This window comes from Sitophilus oryzae, unplaced genomic scaffold (assembly GCF_002938485.1).
Source record: "Sitophilus oryzae breed Bouriz unplaced genomic scaffold, Soryzae_2.0 scaffold_1870_pilon_pilon, whole genome shotgun sequence".
Taxonomy (NCBI): Eukaryota; Metazoa; Arthropoda; class Insecta; order Coleoptera; family Curculionidae; genus Sitophilus; species Sitophilus oryzae.
The window spans coordinates 1,198,785-1,205,707 of record NW_022146580.1 but is presented as its reverse complement, the minus strand read 5'-3'; positions in this window follow the sequence as shown (position 1 = coordinate 1,205,707).

The following is a 6,923-nucleotide window of genomic DNA, read 5'->3' as shown; positions in this document are numbered from 1 at the left end:
ACCTATTTAAAAAGAGGCTTTTAAATTAAAATATTCTTAAATTACAGTCACAAACATTCAAACCATCGTCAATTTGGTCGAAATATTCCATGCTGAGAGCAGTGTTAAGTAAGTTAAAGAAGATATTTATATTGACAAATTTCCAAAACTTATTGCTTTTTGAAGAGGAATTCGGTTGGTTACGAGCCTAAAAGTCTAAGGTTTTGTCCATAAAAGAGATCGATTTTTTGGCCACGGCTAGTGATGAAACTTATTTACTTACTAAGGTAAGTTTGCGATAATGATTTTTAAAATATATAGATGGTTTCTTATTCCATTGTATTTGATTTTTAGGTAGCTCTTGTCATTGGCCTTTGTGAGCATGTAGAAGAGAAGAATTGTACTCTCTACGAGTGCAAGACATCATAGAAAAAGACAACAGCTGCCTTTTAGTTACCCTTGCGGATACAAAAACTAATATCAAAAGAGTGTTTCCGGTGGTGAACGAAGGGAACGTTGTCAATCCAGTTGAGTTGTATAGAAAATATGCTTGTCTTAGGCCAAAAAATGTACCACATGATTATGTCTTCATCTCTTATCGTAAAGGAAAATGCACCGTGCAACGAGTCGGCATTCATTCATTTGGGAAGATGCCATCGATTGTAGCAGCATTTTTAAAGTTGTCGAACCCAAACGAATATACAGGTCATTGTTTCCGACGTAGTTCTGCTACTCTTGCTGCAGATGCAGATGTGGATTTTACATCGCTGAAACGCCTAGGAGGTTGGAGGTAAAAATTTTAATATTTTCCGATCTTGTTCTAAACAACAATAATTATTTAGGTCGTCCACAGTGGCCGAAGGTTACATAGAAGAATCTATTGAGAAAAAGAAGAAAGTTTGCAAACTGCTAATGGGGGAAAAGAAAATCGCGACCACTTCCACGGATGTATTACCAAGTACATCATCGTTCGCATTTACTCCACCTCATCAGAAAGTAAATTTACCTGCCAATGGAGGAGTCGTTTCGATTGCAGATGCAAGTTTTCAAAATGCACAAAATTGTTCATTTCATTTTTATTTTTCCAAATAACTTAGCTTTTGATATTGTTAGTATTTAATAATTTAAAAATCAAATACAATGGAATAAGAAACCATCTATATATTTTAAAAATCATTATCGCAAACTTACCTTAGTAAGTAAATAAGTTTCATCACTAGCCGTGGCCAAAAAATCACCGATCTCTTTTATGGACAAAACCTTAGACTTTTTAGGCTCGTAACCAACCGAATTCCTCTTCAAAAAAGCAATAAGTTTTGGAAATTTGTCAATATAAATATCTTCTTTAACACTTAACACTGCTCTCAGCATGGAATATTTCGACCAAATTGACGATGGTTTGAATGTTTGTGACTGTAATTTAAGAATATTTTAATTTAAAAAGCCTCTTTTTAAATAGGTACCTAGGTACTTACTTTAAACAAATAACTTAGCTTTTGGATATTGTTAGTATTTAATAATTTAATTATAAATATATGTATAATTTTATGTGATTTTGTGACAAATTTCGAATGACAAAATAAAACAACCGAATAACGAATTTAGACATTTTAGTCCATAAAGGTTGCCATGACGACCTTTACGGCCTAGGCCGAAAAGAAACATTTTACGGACTGAAATGAGTCCGTAAAATAAGCTGTTTTTGGGAGCGTATGACAAAAAATATATTTTCGTACTTTTGTGCTTTTGGCTTAAAAGTGCTTTAGTTTTTTTCAATGCTCACTTAAAATTATTGCTAAAAAATTATACCTATATTAAACAAACTAAGTTTATTTTACAAAATTCGTTGTTTTTTGTTTAAAGATTCCATTGAACATACATTTAATGTATGTTCAATGAAATCTTAAATTGAGAATTTGTACCTGTATTAGAGTAAACTAGTTTTTATTCTTATTTCATCCCTATCTACAGGCGGAACAAGGAAATCAAAAGCGCAAGGCGCGAGTGAGAGAGGTAGGCAGAGAACGGGAGAAGCAACTCAATTTTCTCGGGCGAAACGGCGGATTTCCCACCCACCTGCCTCGGCGCCACCTCTCTATTGTGTAATCGTAACCAGAGACCGGAGCTTTATTAAACCTCGTTTAGTCTGTGCGATGACGCCGGCCTAACGCCGCTCTAATCCCCGGCGACGACGTTTCGACCTGAGGACGGACGACCGGCATCGCCTTCAATTAGAAACCTGGAAGGTTGCAAGCTGAACGATCGCTTCTCAAATTGCCTAATTAGATTATCTTTTTTTTTTAAAGTTATACATCATGTAATTATAATAAAGTAATTTCTTGTATGCCATGTAGATGTCAAATGCTTAATTTGACTTGCGAAATTACATACTACGAACTGACATGTAATTATTACATCATGTAATTACAAAACAGTAATTGTATGTTACGTGATATCATGTAGTTATCAAATATTTAATTTTCTTTGCGAAACTAATCATGTGTAAGTTCATGATTAAGCAATTAATAGATTCAGCAATTATTACGTAAGTGCATTTAATTACAAATATTATGTAACATCACATAGTTATCAAATGTTTGATTTTACTTACCGAATTACATTCTATAAAATGACGTAATTGTCATCTCAGGTTAGATTAGGTTAGTTTGCTAGGGTTTGGGATCATATTTGATACCTCATTCGGTGGCCTTGGGCCCTAGTGATGGGCAAAACTGTTATTTTTAGATAACAGTTGAAACTGTTATAGTTATTTATAAAAAACAGCTTAAAATAACAGCTTAAAAATAACAGGTTTCTTTATTTTACTGCTAAATATCTGAAAGAGTATGAGACGGTCACCGCCAGGCGTATTAACGCAGTTGCAAGTTGCAACAATGACGTGCTCGGTGGTAGTATTTCCAGGGTGTCAAAACATTTCTAAATTTCGATTGTTATCTAAAATACCTCTCTAAAAACGGTGGTTGTTTACAAATAAGCGCTGTTTACAAATTGCGATATAAAAAAAGCCAAAATTCCGCCACTCGTCTATACCTACACATTGCGATCTACCTACGCCCTGCCCCTCGATCCGAGTAGATCCTGAATTGCGTAGCAGTATACAGGGTGCATCTCACTCGACGGGCGAGAAGCTCTTAGTTATGATTTTACCATTTGCGGTCAAAAAATAGCAATATAATAAAATGTGTAGTATATTCTTCATAAGTAAACCAACTACACACTAGAGTTCGAATTAATTTTACACTTAAACTAGCGTGTACCCACGACTTCGTTCGCGTCGAATTAATAATTTCTAATGGTGATGATAAAGCAAAACAAGAATTTCCATTAACAAACAAACTGGATAAAATTTTCTCACATTTGCCAAAAATAAGCTTTCTAACGTCGAGCAGTTTAAGCAGAATCGTGGTTAATCAATTACTCAACTTTTTGGAACACCCTGTATGATTTTTTAAAAATTTCAAAATATGTAAAAAAACAAAATAAATTATGTGCGTGTCAGACGTTTTCCCGAAAGACTAACCGTTTTTTTAAATAACAAATATTGTAATATTTGAGGGGCGTTTTCACCCTGTTGGAATTTGAGATTCGAGAAACCCCTCCTTATCGAACCTCAACCCCACAGTCAATCCGTTTGCAAAAAATTAGCTTTAAACGTCCAGCAGTTTAAGCAGAATAGTGATTACTCAATGGTCATATTTTATGAAACACCCTGTATATATTTTTAAAAAATCTTAAAATATGCAAAACAACATAATAAAATATACGTGTTTTAAGAGTTTTTCCGAAAACTCACCGGTTTTTTAAATAAAAAGTATTCTAATATTTCAGAGTAGTTACACCCCCTTAGAATTCGAGTTTCGAAAAATCCTTCTTATCGAACCTCTACACACTAAAGTCAATACGTTTTCCAAAAATCAGCTTTTTACGTCAAGGGCTTTAAGCAGGATCGTGATTAATCAATGACCAGATTTTTCAAAACACCCTGTATACATTTTTTAAAAATCTTAAAATATTATTCTGAATTTTTTTCAGAATAAATAAATACCTAAATATTGAAACTTAAAAGTAAGTAAGTACTGAAACATACAGCGCCATAATATCTCGACCTCCGTCCGTTATACTCGTAACAGGTTGAAACAGAATGTATCTAAAACAACTGATGCATTATTCCCCAACCTGTTTCGAATCTCCATCGATAATCGACCGATGCAGCAGCGTTCCTTTCCCACACCGATTATCTCGACCGCCGCCCTGTTATGCTCGTAACAGGTTGAAAAACAACATATCTAAATGACTGCTTCTCCAGCCCGTTGCGAGCCTCCATCGACAATCGACCGATGCAGCAGCGTCCTTCCCCACTCCTGTTATCTCCACCGCCAGGCGTTATGCCCGCAACTGTTTCAAAAAACCTGCTTCTTTTATGTCCTATTATTTTTAAGCTGTTGTAAATACGACCATCGACGGTATCGACCGAAGCAGCTACGTTCGCCGTAGCGCTTTCCCCACTCCGTTGTCCGTTGTCTCGCCGCCTGTATTATCGATGGTTGACGAATTAACATGTTTTCCATCCATACTAGTTGTTTTTGGAATTGCTGAGCAGCATAGATTTCGTGGTGATGCAGAGCGCCGACTTCTGTTTTTGTTTCACGAGCGGCCGATCTCTACGTGTCGTTATTTTATATCTGTTATTTTTTAGAAGTAGTAACGGTTGCGTTATGTTATTTATAAATAATTTTTATAAAATAACAGATAGTTAAATAACAACCCATCACTATTGGGCCCATTGCGATACCCTTTGTATTTTTGTATCAAACCTTTCTCTCATTCTTTTTTTGCGTTAAAGCACTTCTAGCTCTTTGCAAAGTTGCCGATGTCGCTGATGTTGCCTTCTGCTGCTTCCTCTAGTCCCTCCAAAAACCTTGCGCTAAAGTTTTAAAGCGTCGGTATTTCAGTGCCGGACAGTGACAGAGCAGGTGCTCTATGGTTTCTTCTTCCTCTCCGCATTCTCTGCAGTAGTCATCGTTGGAAATCTTCCATTCACGAAGTTTACCCCTGTGGGGCAGTTTCCAGTGACGGCACATACAATTATGCGTACTGGGTTCTTTTTGTGCTCTAGTAGTTGTTTTGTCTTTTTGCTATCTACCACTGGCCATGTGTGCAGTCTTCGAGTCCTCACGGTGTTGCCACGTCCTTTGCTTGTCAACTCAGGTAATTATAATAATTTAATTACATGATCGTATATTGTATGGGACGGAGGAAGTTAATCACCGCGACCTCATAGTTCTATCGTGTCCCCCCTTTTTTGAGTTATAACTTATCTATCATATTATTATAGTCTCAGGACTTTGATAAAGCTAGTATCGGAGACGGTTTTATAGGGGTTAGTTCTCCATCTCCGATATTAGGTTTCAGGTGTTTTGCAATATTCGCCACGGACTATGCATTCGCCGTTGTTTCTTAACTTCAATCTGCTGAGGGGTTCATTCAGGGTCCTGTTAAAAACCCCGTGACAGTCGAAAGATTGTTCTTACTTAAATCAAGGATTTTTTTATTTTTCTCTTGGTTGTAAGTCCTGAGAAATTTCTTCGAGTTTCTTAGACGGTTGAGAGGTTCCCATTCCAGGGTATGTTATTCAATTAGTAATATTATTTAATACTGTAATATAAAACATATTTAGGTCGACACCATGCATCTAACTGATCCCTTGGGGCCTACATCAAATTGGTTTACTGAAATTATATTTTACATGATTTTTTCAAAAAATGATGTAAAAAATCATTTTTACAAATTTTATTTTTTAGGTTATAGTAATTAGTAGTACATTTTTACAAAAATATTGTCAAATATTGTCACTTCAAATTAGGCCAACTTGGGTCTATCTGGGCAAAAATCATGTAAAATATAATTTCAGTAAATAGACATACAGGATCCAGTATTAGTGCATCGGGCATATGTAGCTCTTAGAATAAAAAACTTGGAAATTCTTTTTAAGTGCAAACCTTATAAAAAGTATGTACTGGGATATATTTCAGGAAAATATTTTAACTTCTATAGGGTGGTTCAAAAAAGCGTGATTGGTTCGGGATGATTTTTTTAAGTGGAACCCCCTGAATATTATAACATTTTTGGCTTCCCTTCAGATCACTTTACATAATCCTAAGATATAAATATATTTCGATAGTTTTAGAGATATTAATGTATAAATAAAAAATAGATATTTCCCAGCCTTTTTTAAAAAAATATTAAAAATAACAACTGTCCTGAAATCAAAACTATATTAGGTATTTACCTTGTCTGTACTTACTTAAATATTGTAATCGTAAATAACACAAGATATTCAAAATTTTACGCCAATCTTTCTAAAATATAAAATAATTTTTCTTCGTTTTTTTAAATGCAACATTCTACATATTATTTTTTCAATAGATGGAGAATTAAAAAACGAACAATTTTTGTAGTCAAGAGTATTCAAGAGTATTTCAAATTTTTTAACGCATTTGCAAATATTCACGGTTTTGTATTTCATATATGGAATTTTCCACAGTAAATTTTTATCAAAGCCACCTTATGATTTTTCTCTCGTATTTTACCGTTAAAAGAACCATATGAAGTAATACTAAGTGTATCTGCGAAACCATTAATTTTTGATATGATTTAAATACCAAAATGTTAATTTTTTAACTCATCATCTAATAAAAAATAATATACGCGGTATTCCATTTAAAAAAAGAAGAAAGAAAAATTATTTTATATTTGAGAAAGTTTGGCGTAGAATTTTGAATACCCTGTATGATTTAAGATTACGATATTTATAGCAAAGTAAGTCCAGACCATCTAAAGTAAATATCTAATATAATTTTGATTTCAGGACAGTTCTTGTATTTGTAATATTTTTTTGAGGAAGGTGGTGAAAAATGTATATT